Source organism: Hyaena hyaena, unplaced genomic scaffold, assembly GCF_003009895.1.
Source record: "Hyaena hyaena isolate Hyena2069 unplaced genomic scaffold, ASM300989v1 scaffold_592, whole genome shotgun sequence".
Taxonomy (NCBI): domain Eukaryota; kingdom Metazoa; phylum Chordata; class Mammalia; order Carnivora; family Hyaenidae; genus Hyaena; species Hyaena hyaena.
Genome location: NW_024081223.1, coordinates 615,714 through 640,351, shown reverse-complemented (window position 1 = coordinate 640,351; position 24,638 = coordinate 615,714). Strand labels below are relative to the sequence as shown.

General features: G+C 35.1%; 1 pseudogene; it reads right to left on the bottom strand.

Annotated features, from left to right (window-relative positions):
* The window catches only part of LOC120248503, a 194,150-nt pseudogene that overhangs the window by 156,666 nt on the left and 12,846 nt on the right, over window positions 1–24,638 (bottom strand).

Genomic DNA, 24,638 nt, shown 5'->3' with positions numbered 1-24,638 from the left:
CATCCTGAAAGTCCCTGTTTTAATTCTTTGATTGGTGATAGAATCCCATATAAAGAACCTGTATTAGACAGAGGACTTGCAAACATCAACCTCATCAGTAGTAGCCTTTATTTCAAAACCTATCTCTGGTTCAGTCATGTGTACCCAAGGTAGTTAGATGGTAAAGCACATGGTAACCCATGGGAAGCCATCAGCTGCTATTTACTCAAAGATAAAAGACATTGAGTGCCAATTGCTATGACTATCAGTACAGTCAAATCCTATCACCCAACTCAAAGACTCTTCCTTTTGCCCTCATGTTCCTAAGTAAAAATCAACTTCCTCTCTTTCTTCTTTAAACACAATAACATTTGATTTGCCATTTATGCAATAGAATACTGCAATGGAACTAATTTAGTCTCAGCTTCAGCTGAAGGCACAAGACAATTGATTTCCACTTTCCTTATGAGATGCCAGTAGTCAGGCAGATAGAATGTGTCACACACAACAGTGAGCTAAAAGTTCCCTGAGAGAAGCAAAGTGGGCTTCAAACACCTCACAGGCCCATACTACACAATGCCAGCTTATGACAGTGGTAACTAAGTAAGAACTTTTCTGCTCTTTCTTCTGTCTTCCATACTATCCTTACCCAATGTCAAACACCAGAAGGGTTAGAAATGGTACTGTGGGTATGAGGGGGCTGTGGGGGAAGGACTGAAAATAGAAAAGAAAAGAAGCCCAATACAGCCTTTTTTCCACAAAGTTTAAAGATACAATTATGAATCAATAATAAGGGGCATATTAATTACTTACTGAGAGATTCTTATTAGTGTAAATTACTGGGGAAAATGGTGGCTTAATTTTCATCCAGTGGAAAGATAGACCTCCTGGAATAAATGTAAATAAAGATAAAAATAAAGTTTTGTGATAACATACCATGAGTTCTGTTTGTTCAGTACAAAAAATACATCTGTTTTGGCACTGATCATATTAGCCTTGATTTAGTATGTTTTTCTGTCTGTTTCACTATATGTTAAACTCCTTAAGAGCATAAGGCTGCTACCATGCTTCCTATTTCACTGAGAAAATAGAAGCAGGCAGAAGAGAGCTTCCACAAGCTCCCATCCCCCCATCTTTTTGTGGAATTTTAATGAAGCATGTCTAACCTTCCATGTCACCTATTTTGAGGGAAGAATTGTATATGCGCCTTGTGCATATTAAATCCTGCGATGTGCTCAAGACGCTGCCACCTCTCTCAGACTGAAGGATGTGACGTCAGCCATTCTCCTCTCCCCTGCTTTAGCATGTTTTCTCCTTCTGCTGGATCATTTTTATCAGCATAAAAACATTCATTTTCTTCCTCCTAAATGCTTCTTGAGCCCACGCCAACAAGACTCTTATCCTCGCGGTCAAAATTCTTGTTGAAAATGTTACCAAAGACCTTCCATTGCAAAACACAGAGATTGATACTCAATGTGCATCTTACACAATCCGTCAGAATCATTTGGCAGAGTTGATGACTCCCCATCATAGAAACTCCTCCAGGATGTCACGCTGGTTTTCCTCCTCCCACTCCTTCTCCATCTCAATCTCTTTTGCTACTTTCTCTACCTCCCCTAAACCTTGAGCTTTTTCTCTTCTAAGTACACTTCTTCCTTTGGTGGTATCATGCAGTCTTAACTACTATATAAATATGCAATTCCCAAATATTGTGTTTCCGGGATAACTCTAGCTCAAACCTCTCTCCTCAATTCCAGGCTCATATATCCAACTGACTCTGCTACATTCCATTTGGAAACCTCATCATCTCAACATGTTCAAAATCAACCTCCTAATCTTTTTTAAAACTTGATATACTCATTCCTTCTTTGTTAATGTTAATGGCAACATCATCCTTAGTCTCTAAAGACTAGACTTATTTTTAAATTCCCTCTTTCACATGCCACACTATTTCAGTAGAAAATTTTATAAGATGTATCCTCATTTATTACAAAGTCTGAACATACATACCTTACTATCTTCGCCCCTACCAAAAGTCAATATGAACTCTTGACTGAAATGTGGATAGCTGCATAATCACCTCCAGCTTCCTCTACATTTTCTTCTTCTTTGTCTTTTTAAAAATTTTAAGTGAATCAATTAGAAGAAAACATCCACAAACTCATACTTTATTTTTCTTATTAGAAATTAGCCATAAAAAAGAGAAACTAGCCATATTATGTCACTCCACTGCTTAAAACTTTCAATGATTTTCCCTATCATTCAGAACAAAAGTGTAAGTTCTTTTGGTGTTTTTTTATGATCTACTTTTCCCTTTTCTCTTTGATATCATCTTTACTCTCCTTCTCTCTAACTCTGCTTCGGTTGCCTTGGCACTTTACTGGACCCTGAATCTGTGGCATTCTCTGGACTCAGGACCTTTCCACTTGCTATCTACTCTGCTTGAAATGATCTTCCTTCAGATATTTTCATAGATGGCTCATTTAACCCCTAGGATTTTAGTCCTATGTCACCTCCTCAAAGAAACCTTTCTTGTTTACTCTATTTGGAATTGACTGGACTGCCTATCTCCTTTCCTGTTTTTTTTACCCATATTACTCCACCAGAGCAGAGATTGTGTGGTGGTCTGTGTACCCAGCAGAAGATCAAGCACATGGGTGCACTCAAAAAATTTTGAAAAAGAAATCTATTCATTCTCTTACTTCTACCTGCCTCCCATGCACATGCATACAGTTACACGAATGATTCCTAGAAGAGTATTTTGCATTTAACAGGTGCATCATGAATGATAGTTGACTTGTATATTAAAAGCAGCAACATACTAGAGGATATATAGTATATATTCCCTTAACTGAATTCATGCTGACAGTGTGAGCAAGGTAGTAGGTCAGAATCCATGAAGGACCACAGTTTTATTCCTTAGGTCTCTACCTCTCAGAAAGCATTGAAAATTGTGAGAATTATAGATATCTCTCAAAAATAATAAAACACATAGCATAAATAATAAACTACATAGAATTATGAATTTTATTCATGTCTATCTAGATTTTGCCTATTTTGGTAAACTTTTCTGTTTAATTCATTAAGAGGCAGTTTAATCATTATTGCACATCATTATGTAGTAAAATGAGGAAAATACCTACAGAAAATAGAAGATTCTTCTCCTTTCTTTAAGTTTATTTATTGAATTTGAGAGGGGGGGGGCACATGAGTTGGGGAGGGGCAGAGAGAGAATCCCACACTGACGGGCAGAGCCCCACATGAGATCAAACCTATGAAATTTAAGGTCGTGACCTGACCCAAAATCAAGAGTCAGACACTTGAGTAACTGAGCCACCCAGGCACTGCCTGCAAATATTTTCTTCTGAGCGCTTGCCAAAGATTTGTAGACAGTAAATAACTATTCTTACTATGTTTTCAAAGGAACCTTAACTGTTGAACAGATCTACAGCAGTCAGTTCAACAAAAATATGGAGAGAAAGAGAGAGAGAATGCCTAGTTACTCCTTAAAATTGAAATTGGGAAAGAAATGAGGCAAAATAATGAGTAAGAGAAATCCATGTGTTCACAATATATTTCCTGCTTATCCCTAGAGTCATAGTACATTTTGACTCCAAAGTAGCTTGGTCTTTTTACTCTCATATTTTTCTTAGGACTTTTTCTTTAAGTTCTACTTTCTGCTGATGTATTCATCTGTACAAATATGTAAATGCCATGCATGATTAAGTCACCTCCCCTATGCTGCCTTTCTTTTTTTTTTTTTTTTTTTTTTTTGTGGTAACAGGTGCCTCTTGAGACTCAAATACCTAGTATAAAAAACATGGAAATTAAGAGTATTTTAGGAGATGACTGGAAAATGTTGTGGAAAGTATTATCTTTCAATCCTCCTATAATCATCACCTTATATGGCATTATCATTAATAAAGCATGAAAGTATCTTCTGTATAACTGCAGAAGAAAATATAACCTATGAGAGACAATCAAAAGGCATTCATTCATTTGTTCATTTTAGTTATCACCTGAAGGCTCTGTGGTTAAAGTGTATTAGTGATCATAAAGCATTTTTACATACTTTTTGTTTAATCCTCACATCATCTAATATGGGGGGACGATCTTGCATTAGCAAGTGAGAAAAGTGTGACCCCAACAGTTTAAGGAATTGACTAAAGTCACACAGTTATGCATGGAATTGTTGATACACAAACTTGTATATTCTGATACTAAAAGTATTGTTCCTTCCACCAAATATATTTCAGCTTAGCATTTCCAATACACTAATAGGATGGAAAAACAAAGATGAGAAACCATGGTCCCTACACTCTAATGATTTATTGATTTGTAGAGTTTTTTAGTCATAGAAATATGATTTTGCAAAATCATAGTCAATATGAAGTTGAATAATATAAAAATATAAAGATCTTCATAGAGTAATGAAACAAGACTGTTGTGATTGGATATATAGAAGGACCTCTTTATCATATAAATTTAACTTAAAAGCTAACAAATAGCAAAATAATCTTCTTCAGTATATGGCATCTGTCCTTGAAAATCATTAAGAGAAGAGTATAGAATTCTTCCTGGAATGAGAGTGACATTCACATCCTGGAGTCAAAAAACTTCCTGCGAAGTTGAGAGAAACCTAGTTTTCACCAGCTTCAAGTGTTTTATTAACTTACAATAGCCCCTTTCTGCAAATGCTAGACTACTTGGCATATAGACTCAATAACTCTTTAAGCTTGGGGACCAACCCTGTCTGAGATAAAGGGATGTGAAGAGTCCATTAAGTAACTCGAGTGAATTCTATACCAAGTTATCTTGCTCTTAGTTCTGGGCTGAACTTTTGTCCCTTGACTAACAAGTAGACAACGTCTTTATTCTTCACACACTTGTGGACACTAACCATAGAAATGGGTCCTTGTCTTACTTTCATTTCCTGTAAGGATGGGGAGGAGGCTTGGGTTTTCCCATCCTCAGGAACTGAGGGTTTTTTCCTCAGAAACTGGAACCTGCTTTCTGAACTCCAGCTGAACACTGGAATCCCACTCTCAGCTTCTACTCTTTCCAGAAACCACTGCCTACCTGCCTTTGTCTTTACCTAAGAAAAGCCTGAAGAATAGGACTTGGCACAAGTAGACATTAAGTAATTATTGAAAAGAGGGATACCTGGGTGGCTCAGTCAGTTAAGAGTTTAACTCTTGATTTCTGCTCAGGTCATGATCTTGCAGTTGGTGAGAGTACTGTACTGGCAGAGTACCCCTGTTTGGGGGTCTCTCTCTCTTTACCTCTTTCTCTCTCTCTTTTTCAAAATAATTAAACATTTAAAAATATTAAAAAGGGATATGCAACAATAAACATGTCGAAATTAATATGCCTTCAGTGCAACTTACAGTGTAGTAGAGATCGATGAAAATTTTAAAAAACTAAGCATACAGATGCTATAATGAAAGGAATCTAGTGTAAACTGGCTTAAAGATATTTTTTTTTCTGCTGGAAGGATCAAAGAATACTTTTTGGAAGAAATGAGAAGAATAAATAACATTAAATTAAGAGGAAGGATGGGTTTTTCCTAAAACATGAAAAAATGGATGCACATTTTCTGGAGACAATGAGTAAAGTTATTTATATAAGAAAAAGCATTCATATTGAGACAGTGTAGAAGATGAGGAATTTGGGTATATTATGGATGAGTTGGAAATTTACTTTTTTAGACCTTTGGGGGCATGCATCAGAACTTATTAGTTGAAGAAAAGACTTGAGACAGGAAAGCCAGCTAGTTAGGAACCAATCTAATTATCCTCGTATAAAGTATAAGATGTGATCTAAGACAATGACAATGAAATAAAAAAGGGAATTACTGAAATCTGGTGAGTCACATAAAATCATTTCTCACAATGCCTCAAAAATCCAATACAGAGATTGTTTTTTAATGTATAAAATTACAAAAGAAAAACCAGAAATGGGATAACAAAATTGAGATGTAAAGAAAAAATTGAGAGATACAGAGTAGTAATGAAGACAAGAGGAAGAAGAGTGATTGTGTCTGCCAGGTTCAAGAATGGGGAGCCAAAATACTAGTGAATTCATGCTCTGGAGTCCAGGTAAGATCCATGAGTTAGAGGTATCAGGTTCCTATGAAGGATGAGCTGTGGAACAGGAAGACAACATGGAGAGTGGTTGAAAGTCTCTATAAGAAGACTTTAAATGATTTTATTCCATCAAACTCTATATAAGAATAAACCAGATTCTGAAATTCTCCCCAACACAACAGAAAGCAGGATAATTCTCTAAAGAGACTTGGAACCCAGAGACACCAAAGTTAAGGGTGGGAGTACATAGTGAAATCAAGAGAATTCCATGAAGGTCCACACACTGAACAATGGAACCCATATAATACATTCCTCACTTTCCACAACTTTGTATACCAGGCCTCCCTCACAGGTGGAGGCCTAGAGGGTTCATCTCTTTGGAATCCCAGTGGCTCAAGAAAAGCAATGGACAGATGGGGAGAGGGAGCATCCTGGATAAAAAAACAAAAACAAAAAAAAAAAAACTGAATACGTGTGTAATTACCCTACAGGAAAGCTACTGGCCAATAAGCCTGGAAATTGTACACAAAGTTTCCAATCTAATTTTAGGACTCTACTCTTAACCATCAAATATCAGCAAAGGATTAGAAAAGCCATGCCACTTACTAGAAATAAAGAGCACAAAGAGAATAAGCAATGCAGAAGAGAAAAAGCAATGCAAGAAATAGGAGAAAGGAGTCAAAGAAACCCTATATCCAATAGCCTTAAATATATATATATATTTAATATATATAATATACTTATATATAATATATATAAGTATATAATATAATTAAAATAAGAAGACTGAGAAAATTATTTAAAATAAGAGGAAAGATCTCAAACAATACAAACTCTTAGAAACTAAAAATGCAGTAGCAGAAAAAAAAAACTAAATAAAATGGTTGCAGTATTGGAATACAAAAATGAAAAAATCTCCAAAAAGTGTAGCCAAAAGTCAATATGGAAGATACGTAACACAGATAAAATTTTAGTGGTTTAATCTTAGAGTTTCAAACAGTCAAATAATGGAATCCCAGAACAGGACAAAAGAAAATTTGAAAGAAAAGAAATCCCATAGAAAGAAATAAGAAAACACCGAGGACTGAAATGTCTGGGTTTACAAGCTGAAGTAAATTGGTTAGTATCCACCTTGATAAGTGAAAAGATTTTCACATCGAAGCACAGTATTGCAGATTTTCAGGAAAGTGAGATGCAGAGAAAAAACAGGCTATCTGAATGGCCTCAGACTTCTCAACAGCAATGTGAAAGCCAAAAACAAAAATGGAATCATGCCTTCAATGTTCTGTGAAAAATAATTTTTGATCTAGGTTTTGAATCCAGACAAATGATCAATCAAATGAAAAGGTAGAATAAGGGCTTTCCATACAGGCAAGTTCCAAAAAACATTATGTTCCATAGACTTCTCAGGAAAGTACAGCAAGATTGATTCATTAAAATGAGATAACCAAGCAGAAGACTTGGAATTCCAGCAGCAAGTTTAACAGAGAAGGGAAGTATGAGAAACTCCCTCAACCATGGTGAAGGGAGAGCCCAGGAGAACAGTTGTTCAGCAATTCTAGAGGACAATTTGTCTACATCAGTTGTTACAGAAGGGTTCCAGGGAGAAAGTTTCTAAGAATAAAACAAAAAATTGATTACTCATCTGATAGGTTTCATGTGTGGAGGAAGGAGTTACTTTTCTCTCCAGGTGTTTGTAGATGAAGCACAGTAATGGGTACAGAGAAAAATCTAACAAATGAAAATAAAATGACTACTAATTTCTGAGAAAACCAAAAGTTACACAGGAAAAAGTCATAATCATAGCACATTTATGTGACTCAAGTGTGAATAACATTTATTTAGATCTAATAATGAAAATGCTAAATGTTAATTTAATCAAAAACTGAAATAATTACATTATGATGTTCAGAAAAGAATGGGGAGGGAAGATTGTTAGTATTTCAGAGAAATAAATTATTATCTCAGGGAAAGAAGTAAAGAGATATTACCCTACTAATTAGAAAATTGCAAAATAATAGCATACACTCATTTTTCAAGATGTATGGAAGGGAATCTCAGAAAAAAATATGTAAAAGATTCAAGACCATCTGCCTCTTAGAACAGAAATCAAGGATGGGAAGGAAATGTAGATACAGCCCATTATTTTTTGTTCAAGGCCCTGTGGAATTCTTGATATTAATTGATTTGACTGAAAATTTTTTGAGAGGTACAGATGTTATTGTAAAAAAGAATGAAGGGATCAATGGTATGGAGCAGAATGACCAGATTTTGGAGCAAAGAAGGATAATTTGTTTTAAACTGTGATTTCATACCTGGATGACTGAAGATAAGTTTGGAAAGAATCATGCAAGAGAGGAAATCTGAAATTAGTGGGGGACTAAGGAGTTTGGTGTAGGAGGAAGAATCTCAGACTGATTGGCAGTTAGACAACATGATTTCTAATTCTCATTGCATTCCCAATCGATGTGTGAGCTTGGTCAAGTAAGTTAGCTTTTTTTTTTTTTTTTTTTTTTTTTTTATGTTTTATTTATTTCTAGGAGAGAGAGAAAGAGAGAGAGACAGTGAGAGCAGGAGAGGGTCAGAGAGAGAGGGAGACACAGACTCTGAAACAGGCTCCAGGCTCTGAGCTGGCAGTCAGCACAGAGCCCGACGCGGGGCTCGAACCCACGAACCGCTAGATCATGACCTGAGCGAAAGTCGGACGCTTAACCGACTAAGCCACCCAGGCGCCCCAAGTAAGTTAGCTTTTGTAGCTTCAGTTTTTTATTCTGAAAAGAAAGTCACTGATTTCAGTGATAACCACCATCCTTCTGGTTTATTTGAGGGGGACTTAAGTTTTACACGTGTGTTGGAGGTGAGAGCGAAATGAAGGAGGGATGTGTGTGCAGGAGGCCACTAGAAATGCAGAACGGGGATGCAAAAAGCAGTCGGGGAGATCGTTCTGAAGGCTCGATACGAAGAACATAGAGATAGAAATGGAAAGATAGAAGACAAAACTTTAAGAAATGGCCGCTTTCAGGGAGAAAGAAAAGTAAGTAGCAAATGAACCATAGAGAAATATTTCTAAGAGGAAAATATAGAATCGTGGAGGTGGAAGTTTAAAAAAAATACAACAGAAGGATAATTTCAGCCATTCATCCATGTGGTTTTAAAATAGTATGAAGAGCCTGGGGGTGTTATAAATTGAATAATGACCTCCCAACTTTAACTGGTAGTAAAATTTTGATAGTAGACCAAATGAAATAAAAACTTTAGAATTCATCAACAATAAATTTTTCTCTTTTATTGAATCATTTTAGTCATTGCATTATAAATGTTACCATTTGGGGCATCTGTGTGAATAAAGGTTGGCTTTTAACTTATCACCTTTAGAGATGCGGCAGTGATTGAAATCTTTCCTGAGACCATGAATTTTTTCATAATAGCCAGGTGGCTATTCAGCCTAGCACTCTAAATCCATAAGCCTCAGCTGTGACCCAAGCAAGGTTAAATGGAAATAATACTTGATAATATTTCACCAAGCTATATCATGTAGGCACATGCCACTTCCTCTAATTTATTTTTCATGCATAATTATTCATCTATACAGTAAAAACAAATCAGTTACACAAAAATACAAAATCACTTTTCATGTACAAGTGTTAACTCCTTTCTGAATTTTATTTTATTCATTTTTACATATTACTTTGTTTTATACTTTAAAATCTGTATTTTATATACCTGAAAATATCATATGATGATTGCCATATGAAATCTGTATATTTTAAATTTTAATGGCAACATGACAATTTTATACGTATACACACATATACTACATATACATATACACACATATAATACACACATATATATACATATATATGTATATACATACACACACACACATATAAATACCTACACAAATATACACACACACACTTATGAGGACTCTCAATCAGCCATAGTATACATCTTTAATGTATAACTTTGTGTGTTTTTATATCAAAGTCATCATCATCCTTGTAAAACTACTTAGTCTTTGTTTATGTTTTTTATTACTTTCTTAGGTAATAATCGTATCCAACATGGCATTATTTGGTGTAAGATGTAAAAAATGTTGTATGACTCCATGAATTATTATTGTATTGCCTCTATCTCTTAAGATAGTAGGTCAAATTACACTTTTGTTATTTTAATAAATTGAAATATTATTTCTCTTTTCAACGATTTTGTCATTCGTGGTGAGTAATCCATCCAGTTTATTCTTTAGACCAGTAGGGTCTTTCAGGCAAGGGAGATGTTTTTTCTATATACTGGAAATCTTTAAACATTGGTTTTCCACAAAAACTTAATTCAGCACAATAATTGTATTAATTAAATATAGATTAAATAGATTTAAACAGAAAAAGACATGGAATATGAGTCAGTAGAGGGCAGCAAAGATCAGAGAAAAGACATGAATTCAAATGCTGATTTTTAATCCAGGATAAATAAAGACTGAAAGTTCTAGAGATAGCAAAGGACCAGAGCCTTCCCCAAATGTTTCTGTGAATCTTAAAGTCTTGGTCTTGCATCATCTTCGAATAAAAAATGCACTACCCTCATATATTTGGAAAGTGAACTGATTTGGCTTTCAGTGAACAATGAACATACTCAGGCATTCTCAAGAAATGAAATTCTATACTTTATGAATATTTTCCCAAAAAATATGGTAGTCCCAATTTTTTAAAGAAATATTTATGCTATAGATCAATGAAGAATTCTGTGGGATTTCTGCTCCTTCAGAGATACCAGATGTTTCCCAACAATTTTTGTTTTTCCATCTAGAGCAGTAAAAATAAAACAGATTTATAACTCTCTAAATATGGAGTTATTTTCTGGGTCATTAAGAAACACAAATGTTTATGAAGGAAAAAAAAACTTAAAATTTTAGTGCCTATTGCTACTAGTAGAAAATTTTTTAAAGTATTTTAATCTTTTTAATATATGAATAAGAAAATCTAATATCACCTACCTTTTCATTTTTTAATTTTCAATTTGCTGTATATAAATATTCACAAATTTATTAAATGAACACCTAACTCTTTTAATATCAGAAGAGGATTCTGAAATTATATAATTTTGCTTGTGGATGCTATCTTTACTCTCATTCTACATATTGAAATTCATGTTAAAATGCAATGGAAGTCCTCATTCTTTAGTATTATATCAGTATTTATTCTACTGGGTTTTAGGATCCCAGAAAACATCAAATTTCACAGATGTTTCTTTGGAAAATAAAACACAAAGAGTGGCCAAATGCTAAAATTGTCAATTAAACAAATAAAATAGTGTTTGTTTTATAATGCCGCCCTTGTAATATTGACTATGACTGTGTAATACTTACTCTGAAAATTAGTGCCTATTGAAAATCCCTGGCAATGCTGTAGCTTGTTTCCTTGAAATTTAAAAAATTAAAGGAGAAACAAGGGGTACTTACCATATCAGTAGATGTGTTTGAGGCCTAGAACTGGCTAGTCCATTTGGAAATTGAGAAACATAAAAATTTAAAATAAAAACTTTCCATATCATTACAGGTTTTCCATTTATCTGCATGAGAACAAAAATAATATTGGTTTGAGGGTTTCTTAAATAAGACATAAACTAGAAGAGAGACTGTTTTTTTCCCCCTCACAGTCCCAAATAACCAATCACTAAGCCTTACTACTTTTATTTTATAAACATTTCTTGAATCTTTCCTCATTTCAAACAGACCCAACTATGTCACCTATAGTAACTATGGTCACTTTGTAGTGACTTCCTAGCAGTTGTCTTGAAAACACTATCTATATTGTTATCAGAATGCTAACACAGATACCATGATTTTACTCCACTACCTAAATACCTATAATAAATCTTCATTCATCTGCAGAATGCAGTCAAAATGCCTTAATACAGCACACAGGATTATCATTATTTTTACATTTGAAGTGTATTCCCATTTATTGACCAAAAAGAACTCAATGCCCAATAGTCCTATGTTTAGACAGTGTTGACACAAAACCAGAATTATAATTTGGAGTTATATCAAATAATTTAAAATAGAAAATTAAAAATGCATATAATGTCAGTTTAATATATTTTTAGCATCACAGGAAAACCTATTTAAAAAAACAAAAAACAAATCATAGTAGACAGTGGTCATAACAAAACCTGATGAGGAAAATATTTTCCAAGTTTTTACCAGAAACAATATAAAGAAGGGAACTGTCTTGGGGATTTGTAGAATTAAATTCAACAAACAGCCCCCAAATGGTATTTCTGTCTCTTAGCTACATTCCTTTTTCTCACATTTCCTTTTCAAAAAACAATCATCAGCTCTGAAAAAAACTAATTCCTTGAGACTTTTACAAACAATGAACAGTCATGGCTGGACATTTCCTCTGAAGAAAAGATTAGAATTAAAACAAAGACACTTTCATCTTCTGTTTGCACTTGGTAAACAAGTAGTATGAGTTAGAAAAGATCTGTCATTTGTTTATTCATCTCCTCATGTGTCCAAGCACCCACAGAAAGTGTTTACAGAACAAAACAGCTCATTTCTTTCTCCAGTAAAAATCAAGCTATTGCAACTGGTAACATTAATTAAAACAGCATGAGTGTGGAAGAGCAAGTAGCTTGTTAGCCAAGAAAGAGACAACACCAAATAAGCCAATCTTCATTAAATCTTAAAAATGATAAAGACACTTGTCTTTCAGTAGATTAGGGACTTCTAAACACATTGATTTTCAGCCTTGGTGGATTTTCACTTTGCATAAAAGAATATTCTTAACAATAGAATGTCCTTTAATTGGTGCAGCTGCAAAAACATTTCTGTCCTGTTATTTTATACATTTTAAATATTTAACTGAACAAAGTTAGTTCTTTCTTCCAGTTTGATCATTTGGTATCATATGTGTCAACTTCACCCATAACACATGCAAAAGATTACTAATCTTGAAAAAATTGAACATAATTCTAAAAGATACTAAAGTGAATCAGTAAATAGTATTGAAATAAACCAATGTAAAAAATCCCTGTGCTAGGTATAAACCATGATAAGGAAAATACATAATGAGGTACTAGACTTCAATAACATACAGTTAGTATGAAAAGAAATGAACATGTGAAAAACCAAACAACACTACAAATACCAATATAAAACTCCATAAAGCAGTAGAACATTAGGTGATAGAATTTCTCTTCCTATTGAAAATTATTACTGAAATCTTGAGTTGGGATCCATAGCATGCACCAATTTGGTCTTTCCCCTATACTTAGTTTATTCCTTCAATACAACGATCTCAGCACTTGATTGTGGTTAATCCCACTGAAAATGCTATCATTTTTCGTCTCTTCTATTGAACATGAGATGATTGCACTCACTTTTCTTATTAAGTACATACATAGTTATAAACTCCTTATGGTTTCATATTTTTTATTAAGAATTCTTATCTCCTTATGGTTCCCTAGCTTATTGCTTTTAAATTTTTATTCCTAAAACTCAAAATTAATGAATTTGAGTCCTCCTTAGATGATTTTGGGGAGAGTTTGAGGAAATGGTCTTTGCTACAGGAAGACTTGCTAACAAGAAGCAGGAGTAATTCTATGATTATTTATCTTTTTTTTTGTTTTTGAGATATGATTGTTTATCTTATACATCTTATCAGGAGGGAACAGTAGGCTGAACCTGAATCTGTAAGTGGAGAAGAAGCAGCAGGTACTCATTGTAGCCAGGAGAAGGGAATAGTTCACTTTTCTGTTTATGTTTTGTCAATGCTCAGATATTATTACTAGTGATCTTGCTTTTGTCTTGATTTATCCTGGTCACAGAGGGATTTTTGTCTGGTAGTGATGTTCTATGAAATTGTTTATGATCAAAAGAAAAACACAGGCCTAATTGCAAGGGTCAAGCCAGCTCAGGACAGCAGCTCAGCCTAGATGATGGAACCAGACCAGTCCCAGATGTCTGGAGCTGCTTTCGCTTTCTAAGTTTTCCCTTTTAGACTAACTGAGGTTTTTTTTGATCAAGGTTTCTTTCCTGGGTAAACTTAGTCTGTACTTGTATTGGACGAAGATCAATCACCTGCTATTTTCTTTTTATGTTTATTATTTATTTTTTGAGAGAGAAACCATGCATATGTACATCAGTGGGGCAGAGGCAGAGAACAAGGGAGGTTCCGAAGCAGGCTCTAGGCTGACAGCAGAGAGCCAGATGGAGGTTTGAACTCAGAAACTGAGCCTTGAGATCATGACCTGAGACAAAGTCAGATGCATAACTGACTGAACCACCCAGGAGCCCTTTTCCTTGCAGGATGAGTTATTGAACACTCTTAGGCGACATTTCCTACATAGTAGCATTTGAAACTCAGGTGAGAATACACCTGCCAACTGCAGCATAACCAATTATCAGATACAAAATAATCATCGATGCTTGACAGAAATCTTAAGGTCAGAGTTCTAGATTATAAAACCCAGGGGGTAGAGCCACCTGTGCTTGTTTAAAAACTCAGGTAACTTTTTTTTTTTTCTTAGCTTAGTCATGAGTTCATATGTTTTTCTTGTGTAGAGATGCAGCAAGAGTTTTTCCTACAGTTTAAATCTTGGTTAATTAAGAGAAAAGTGAGGATGATACATATTGTTGCTTGCTAATGAATTTAGACCCATTTGAAGAGCTTTCAGAATAGAAGTTGTATTATTCAGTTTTTGCTACAAAATCAAATTGTGCATGATTTTGCCAATTTTATCATCTCAGATGTGAACATTGCAGCTCATGCAGTGTGTCTGCAGGAGTCAGTTATCCCTTCTGAGAGTTTTTTTTTAAAGCATGTATGTATCTGCTTACAGAAGTTGATGGGAATTTTTTTTTCAGGTAAACATAACCTGTTAGAATGACGATAGTCTTCAACATGTAAAAGTCTCTATCAATGATTCTGAAATGAATAGATAAGACAGCACGCGGAAGGCCCAATGAAATCGCTTATGGGAGAATGTAGCCAGACAAGAGAAAAGGACCCGAGGGCACTACAGCATTTGAAAGTTAGGTAAAGAGGAAGGAACAGCAAAGTAGACTGAGAAAAGGTTCCTGGTAAGTTAGCTTTTTAGGTCTCTGGAGAACATGATATCAAAGAGGACACATAAGGGTAGATTTTTAAGGAGGATAGATTTGTCATATGGTCAAATGCTGTCGGAAATAAAATAAAGAAAGAGAAAGTGACTACTGGGTGCAAAAGAGAGGCCAGGGTTAGTTTGACAAGAAACATTTCAGTGACTAGGAGGGACAAATACTACTTGAGTGAAATAGTGATTGGAACAATAATTAGCTGGAAAGTATGGTTCTTAAAAATTCCAGGTAGCATCAAGTTATGAATGAGTCTAACAAAAAGTCCACAGAATCTATATTAATGAAATGCTGAGTAAAACTATGCAAATATAAAAGAGAAATTAAATAAGCAGAAATTTCTACTGTGTTTGTTCTCTGATGAAATGAGTCATCATAAATATATCATTTTCCCTAAGATAATGCATTCATGTCATTTGAATTTACTCCATAATTTGTCAACAAATTTTGCAAGTTGATTCTAATGTCTACATAGAAAAAGTTTAACTTTCAACATATCCAGGAAAATCTGAGGCAGCACAGAAGAATAATCAGCACAGATTAGCCACGTAAGGTACTAAAACACATTATAAAACAACAGGAGATATTGGTATGCCACAAATAATTGATATAACATAGAAACCATACATAGTCTTAAACATACATGAATTGTTGGCTGCTGGTGAAAGTGGCATTCTAAATCAGTAAGGTAAGGGAACAGAGTAAGAATTGATTAAACGGTGCTGGATAACTGGATAGAATCTGGAGAAAGTAAATGAGCTAGTTTTCTTCTTCCAATCTCTACAGTAAATAAGTTTCAGAAAAACCAATGTTTTAATAAGTAAACATTTAGGGGCACCTGGGTAGTTCAGTTGGTTGAACGTCTGACTTCGACTCAGGTCATGATCTCACAGTTGGTGATTTCGAGCCCTGCGGCAGGCTCTGTGCTGACAGCTCAGAGCCTGGAGCCTGCTTCGGATCCTTTGTCCCCCTCTCTCTCTGCCTTCCCTGTCTTGTGCCCTCTCTTTCTCTCTCCCCCAAGACTAAAAATAAACATTTAAAATTTTAAGTAAAATATTTAACCATAAAACACAGAAGGAAAAAACTGAAACATTCTCTTTTATTCTTGATTTTAAAATACCTTTCTAAGCATGGAGCAAAGCCTTTCTAAGCATAGTGCAGAATCTATTAAGGAAAATATTTATAAATTTGAGTTCATCAAAATCAAAAGGTTCTCCATAGCAAGAAAAAAATATTACAACCTTAGTAACTTAGATTTTTTAGTAACACATATGTTAATAAGTTAATTCTCTTAAATGTGTGTACTTTCCATAGAAATCAGTTGGAAAATTATCAGCAACCCACTTTTAAAAAATGCACACACATGAATTCACAGGAAAAAAAAAAAGAAATAAAACATTGAAAATATCAACTTCAATCATAACAAAATGAATTGTATTAGAATTTACACTCTGACTGCGTAACTGAAACTTTATACCCATTGAACAACTCCCATCTGCTTTATAACAAGGTGTCTATAGTTAAAAGTACAGGATTGTGCACTTCAACATTTATTAAGAGGGTAGGTCTAATGTTAAGAGTTATTACCACAGAAAAGAAGGGGTTGGGCATAAGGAAACTTTGGGATATGTTTGTTATGTCTATGACCTCAATTGTGATGATGGACCCCAGGTGTCTGCATGTGTCCAAATTCACAAAATTATACACATTAGTTGTGAGGAGTTCTTTGTATATCAGTTATGCCTGAATAAAACCATCTTTAAAAATTACACTTGGCTATCAAGTTTTCAATTAATCCTTGGCAAAAAGCAAAAATCCCTAATACACTGAGTTAGGGAGGGCATGTGGAAACAGTCTCTCTCATAGAGTATTGGTATGAACATGCATTGGTACAAGCCCCTGGAAGGCAATTTCACATCTATCAAAACTGTAAATAAACATATCCTTGATTTGATCATTCCACTTGTAAGAGTTTATTCTATAAACATACACCATAAAAATACAAAGATTTTCAGAGTGGTGTTTATGACATAGCAAGCCATGAAGTTTTTAAAAGGAATGAGACTTACCCATGTGTTTCCACGAAACACTTCCTTGATAAATTATTAAGTGGGAAAGGAAAGCAGGCTATATTTTGTGCAAAACAACAAAAACAAAATCACTTTAAGAAAGAGAAACCTGAGTATCGGAGATCAATGATAGAAAAATTGCTTACTTTGTACTGTTTAACCTTTAGTACGGCTTGAAATTTGTGCCCTCGTCATGTGTTGCTTTCTCAAAAACGTCATATTAAAAACATTTTTGAAAAGGACAAAAAATCAATGAGAAGTAGCGATTTGATGGCAATGAGTGTTGAGAAGGAAACAGAGAAACTGGATTTACATGGGTCACCTTTTTGTTTTTGTTGTGACCTTGGTTGCTCTTTGAAAACACCTAGGTTTTAAAGGGTCTATTGTATTTCCATCAGAATGAACCAATTGGATGGGAAGAAAGGGTGCTTTGCACAGAGGGAGAAGAGCCCCTGACAAGGCCCAAGGGATTCAATTCAGGCGAACAGAGGCATCTGCCTCTGGTCAGAGCTGGGATAATTCTGTTTTAACAAGTAGAATGAAGAAAGTTAGATTTGTGTGTGCCACGGGCACAAAACTGGTGGAGATGTTGGCCTGACTGGAACAAGAACACGTCTCCCATTTTCACAGGTGCAATGTAGAATTAGGTATGCAAAAACAAGTAGCTCTTACATTTAAGTAATTTTTTTACATATTTGAGAGAGAGACAGAAACAGAGTGTGAGTGGGGGAGGGGCAGATAGAGGAGACACAGAATCTGAAGCAGGTTCCAGGCTCTGAGCTGTCAGCACAGAGTCCCATATGGGGCTTGACCTCATGAACCGTGAGATCATGACCTGAGCTGAAAGTCAGAGGCTTAACCGAATGAGCCACCCAGGCGCCCCTAAGTTTTTATATTTTCAGGTGAGTAGAAGTTCTGATACCCTGCATCTAATCAATCCATGAGTTAGAAACTAAATCTTCTGATGGTGAGTTTTGCTGGAGGTGGTGGGAGAGTTTTGTGGAAAGAAGATCGAGGGTCACATACTCGTCTCTGATCATGGGCAACTGAGTACGACGGTCAGACAGTTTGAGAGTTTGAGGATTGTGGTTAATTCAGAATGAAATGACCGTTATTACAAGGGATGAAGAGGATAATAATGGAGATTAAGCTGTTCACAGGAGAGTATGATGATTCACGTTGCAATCTAAACTAGGCTAAAGGTAAGTGAAGATGAGGAGAGAGACCAAAATGATGTAGTTGTAGGAGAAGTGGATTGTCCTATTCAAATAGTTGTCCTGGATATTGGTAGAGAAATGGAACCAGAAGGCTAAAAAGTCAGGCTAGAGCAGAATGTTTGACAGAGGTCTTAGTGACAATAAGCAATAGAGTAGAAACACCAGAGTGGGTGGTCGGGGGGGAAAGACTGGAAACAAAGGATTTTTCTGTTCCTTGTTTTCTAAGAGATGTAACAAGTAGTAGGTATTGAATGTTATCAAATATATTTTTAGCCTCTTTTGAAATGAGCTCTTTTTTTTGTATTGAATATATATATAGAGAGAGATCTATGTATATATCTATATAGAGATATATCTATCTTCTATTGCTAATTGTTAACCATCTTTGTGTGGAATACAACTACTTGAAAATAGAGATTATGTTTTTACACAGTGCTCTAGGATTTTATTTTGAATTTTCACATTTGCAATTACAAAAATGATTACCCTTTCAGGACCATATTACCTTCAAAGGCTGAACTGGATAATTTTCTATCCATTTCTATGCTCTCAACCACATGATTTGGCACGGAAATGTTAAATCTGTTCCTTGTAAATTTGTAATAAATCATCTGTTTTTATTTAGAGTTTTATGTGGAAATAACTTTTCAGTATGTATTTTTTTTCATTTTACTTCCTATTTCTTGGCATACTTTAGAAGTGTATTATTGTCCACGAGATCATTTATTCCATAGAAAATTTCAGATGTATTAGCATTGGGGCATATACAGTATTATCTTATAATTTTAATATCCTAATTATAAGTTTTATATTTCCTTCTCTCTCATTAAAAATTTGTATTTCATGATTACAGTTTCAAGAAATTTAACATTCCATTTTTTTCCCCAAAGAATTAACTCATGTTTCCTTTGCAGTTCCACTATATTTTCTTGTTTTTTAATTCATTTAACTCCTTCTTTCCTTTTTTTCTTTTCTTTTTTCTTTCTTTTATTTCTAAATGCGACTTGATAATTTTTTCCAGATTATCCTATGTTAAAGACTTAGTTCATTTTTGTGTTATTGTTTAGTCATGGAATCACGTAGGTCTTTGAACCAATATACGGTTTGGTTTTGAAGCAACTCTATCAATTTTAGAACATAGGATTCTCATCTTTTTTATTTTTCCAATTACTTATAATCATCCATAATGATAATTTTAAAGGTTTTTTTTGTCTCAAATATCAGATTGATGAGAGTTAGAATTTTTTGTTTGCTGCTTTTTCTTTTCAAATTTTTACTTTCTGAATTTTGTCTTACATAGTATCAGAGGTGTTTTTATTTTTAAGTGTGTATTAAAAGAACTGAACTGAAAATCTTATGTGAAAAAGAGCCTGAGAGTCAGTGTAATTCTTTTGATGTTCTTGGCACTGAAATATCTCACTAACATTATCCCAGTTCAAGGATAGTCTCTAACTAGCAGTTTATAGTCTGTCACTAGAACTTTTACTTCATTTTTAAAAAATTCTGCTTTATCATGGCAGACATTTGTGGGTTTTCTTGTTTTGTTTCTTTTTTTTTTTTTTTTGCATGTTAATGTTTTTTAAACAAAAACTTAATCACAGGAGGGAAAACACTCCCAGAGCTGGTAACTTAATACCTTGGGCAGAGAGAACAAAGAATAGATAAAATACTATTATCAGTAAAGGCAAGCATTATCTTACTAAAGGGATTTAAAAAATATGTGGGATGGCAATAATTGTTGTGCATAATTGCTGATGTTCTGAGAACAAAACAATACTGCTAATATCTATATAATGCTTTGAATTTTATAATTGATACTTGACAATTTTATGGTTGAAATTCCTGGACCAATCATGACATGATTTGTTTTTAGATGTCTGTAATTATAGAGTCAAGCCATGAGAAAATAGATCACTCTACCCATTAGTGATAAATCCATAAGACAATACAAAGATATTATACATCTTCATGCTATCTTCCTGAGAAGCTGCAATGCAAACCACAGACCCTAAATTTCTGTGAGGTTCACGGTTTAGTTGGTGGCCCTGGTTAAGTGCATACTTAGGAACTTATTTAAAAAAACAAATTCTAAAAGTCAGAGGTAACTATCAAAGAATAGCAGATTTATTTGTGATATGTGAGTTTCTTGTTAGGAGACATTTTAAAGTGTGACTAATAAATAGCAAAATTGGTGTGTCCCAGAATGTTACATACTTAGTGAAAATTAGACTCCTACACACATCCTCATGGACAAACTTGGATAAACTGTCAAATCTTTATATAACTTTTTCCCCCAAGAACAGACATGTTTTATTCAGTTCTTGTCTTTAGAGTTGTTTCTATTTTTCATTTTTTTGAGATGCTTTTATTTTTAAATAAAATACTGCCCTGTTATGTTTGGTTATTAATTCAAACATTTTCTTCCTATAAAAAAATCTATTTCGCATTTATTTGTTCAGAACCATGCACTACCATGAATACATTCAAACATTGCTTAAGCATATAAACATTCAATTATCCTGAGTGTTAGTCCATGTACTAGTTTAATGAAGTCACAAAAAAAGACTTACTCCAGTTTGCTTTATATACTGTTTCTCATTCTTCTTTATCATCACTTTTTTCCTTTCCCTGAAGCATTGGTATAGCCCAGAATTCCAGTCTAGAGTCCTTGTCTTTCCATATGTATCTGTTATCTAGGCAAGTTCATAATTCTAGCTCAACTACTTTCCACTTGTCTATACTCCACACAGTATCTGACCATCTTCCAAAAAACATAAGTCATATTATTCAACAATCCAACGACTTTTTTGAGCAACCATGTTGTAGCCACTATGCTAGAATGGAAAGAAACAAACAAACAAATGAAATGTTGTTCTTGACATTAAGGAGTAAGAGGTCTATTTCATTATATAAGTTCCCACTTTTAGAAATTCTCAATGAGTCTCCATTACTATAAAATATGTCCAGACTTTCAAGACCTCCGCAGATTATAATCTATGCTGTAATGAACATTTTGTGTTTCCTCTCTCTCTTTCTCTCTCTGGTAGCAATATCTTGAACTCTTTTTGGAAATCAACCTCTGGTCACTCAATGCATGCACTTTTTTAGGAAAGGAGCATGGGACTCAAAATTAGCCAATCAACACACTGAATTCTCTAGACCACAGCGATTAATTTAAGGGTGAAAATATGGACCAGGCTTAGCCAATAAGCACAATTTTCTCTTCCTGGTCACAGATCACCAAGGTGATCCAATAAGACTTAAAAGAGATACAAGCCTTTTTCACTGGACTTGAACTTGGGAAAACATCAGTTGAAGTTTCTTTTGTCATAGTATGAGTGCAAATAGAGAATCTATCTGTAATATTAGGATTTGACCATAGAAGCAATATGGAAAAAGATAGTTATTACTAAGATAAAACATTACACAACTGTGAGGGGTTGCTGAAGATATCCATGGGAGGGGCACTGCCTCTAAGTCTGGCAATAGGCCTGAAATTGACATTCAAGAAGTAAAACTTGGCATGAAATGAGGAGGGGGGGAGAATGAGAAAATTGGGAGCTATGAATTCTTGTTGGAAACCACAAAAATGACTAGAGCACAAGGGCACACTGGAACTTGAGCTTATCTTTCACCTCATCCAATCCTGACATCAAGGGTTCCCTGCTGAAGAAGCTGATGCATTTCTTAAGAGGGCTTAAGAAATGTAAAGCACATATGCTTTACCTGGACCCAGAGAAGATGAAGGATGAGGTCCAGCAGGTGATAGAGAACTTACAGGCCACATGGCTGACCCTTATCAATAAGCTAAAACAAAAACTCCATGTGTGCAGTCAACAACATCGCTTCACATCTTACACTGACCTTCAGAGCTTAATGCCTACCGCTTCACTTCCACTTTCCAAATCTTGCTGCATTTGACTTGTGACAAAACCTAATCCAGAATCACAGAGAAAAAAGAACTGTGGTTCCAGTTTAGCAAAACGGCACAAAACCAGCATGCCATCTAAAAAAGAAATCAACACAGAAAATATGAATCTAAAACATGAACAAAAGAAAACTTGATCGTCTTGACATCCCCCAAGATCAAGCAAGTCCTGGACCTTTCAGTTATGAGTCAATATACTTTCTTTGTGATAAAGTACTTTGGATTGTATTTTCTCTCACTCGTCATCAAAAGATACAAAAGCTGGCACTAGGAATGGAGCCTTGCAAGTGAATGACACCGAATTCATAATTCATGACACAGAATCGAGGAAAGGGGAGAACTCTCACACCTTGGCTGGGGGTCAGATGATTGTATTTGTAATTGGTCATAGAGGTTAGAAATAGGTAAATATACACCATTTTAGCTTGGCATTCAAACTTAACCTTACCGAAGCAACAGCATTCCTGGTCTTGATATGAAAAATGTAAGATTTCAGAGTGTGGTTCTTGTTCTTACAGGTCTCCATAAGCTCTAAGAAAAATACAAGCTTATGTTGAAATTGGTTCACTTGAGTGCAGACAGGGGGAAAAATATGACTTTACTAAGAAATACCTTTCTTGCCTGAGATGCATTCGAGGTCACTGAGAAATTTAAAAGATTAGAAAGCTGAATTCCCTCTTCCAAACTAACATTACTGCCAGCAAAAGCAGGGAAGTAGGAACAATAGGAGGAAATAATATTAAAGCCTGTGAAAAGCCATTTTCATCAGGCTTCTCCAAAGAAACTCCTATTTTAAACTTAGAAAAGCAGACGGTTACCCCATCTCAAAGATGCCACATAACATGTACTTGGGAAAAAGAGGTAGACCGGCTCTATAGCCCACCCCAGTCAATGTGGTAAATTGTCCCAAGGCAGAAGCAAGGTTTAAATAATTAGATGAAGGGGATGGACAGGGTACTGTGGCTAGAAACTATTAAGAGAAAAATATAGGACCTGGTTCTAATACCACAACTGGCTTGAAAACATTTCTGGCCTTGATAGTATTCCATGGAATTGTCTGGAACACATGGATTGAAAGCCCAGAAACATTTTAAGAGAATTGTCCCATCATCACTGGAAAAGTACAGGCTTTAATTACAATCCCTAAGACATATCCCAAATTCCTTATCCCATCAAAATGGAAAGAGGTGGGGCATACCGTGCATGTACATCTCTCTTTCGACTACTGAAGACAAAAAAAAAAAAAAGGAAAACCAAGAAAATATATCAAATAAACAAATAAGGAAAACCACCCAGAAAAGAAGCGTAAGGTCAACTTTCTTTAAAAAATTTTTTATGTCTTTATTTCATTTTGAAAGAGAGAGACAGAGAATGAGCAGGGAGGGACAGAGAGGAAGGGAGACATAGAATCTGAAGCAGGCTCCAGGCTCTGAGCTGTCAGCACAGAGCCCAACGCAGGGCTCAAACCCAAGGACTATGAGATCATGACCTTTGCCGAAGCCTGACGCTTAACCGACTGAGCCACCCAGGCACCCCAGACCAATGGTTTTTAAAACAACTACTGCTAGCAATGGAAAAACAGGGCAAGGAAACTTTGCAGTATTTTTGAGCCAGATATTACACATGGGCTGGACTCTTGGCCACTGTATTTTATTTCCCATTTGCCTCATCCAAAAGAAGTTTTACTGCAAATATTTCTTTTCTCTGTCATTGTGCTTTGCAAATGATAAGTTATTGTATAGATGTGCTGGACCATGAGGAACTACATCCAGACCTAATGAACAAGATTTGAAGTTAACCAGAAACGTGGACCTGGAGCTGGATACCATAACTGGGAACAAAGAATTTAAGCATAACATTGTGTTTGTATGTGACGTGGCCAAAGTGACAGACTATAGAGGACTTTTTTTGTTTGTCAACTGCCATGACCCATGACCTCTGTTATTCACGTGGGTCTCTATCCTTAACTGCAGGGGGTATCACCACACACTTGGCCAGTAGTACACTGCAGTGTTGGATAAGAAGTGAGAATCTGACCAAATGGACCCAATCAGAATGAATTACAGGTCAAGCTTGGGAGTGATCAAAAAGAGGTTTGCTCTTTTTCCTTCCAGATTTGAACTAGGAAGGAACATAAGCCAGAAAGCCCACCCCCTTATAAGGAGAATGTCTAGCAAAATCTCAACCCCAACAGACAAGAAGCAGAGCTGAGCAATGCAGAGAAAGAAACCAAACCCT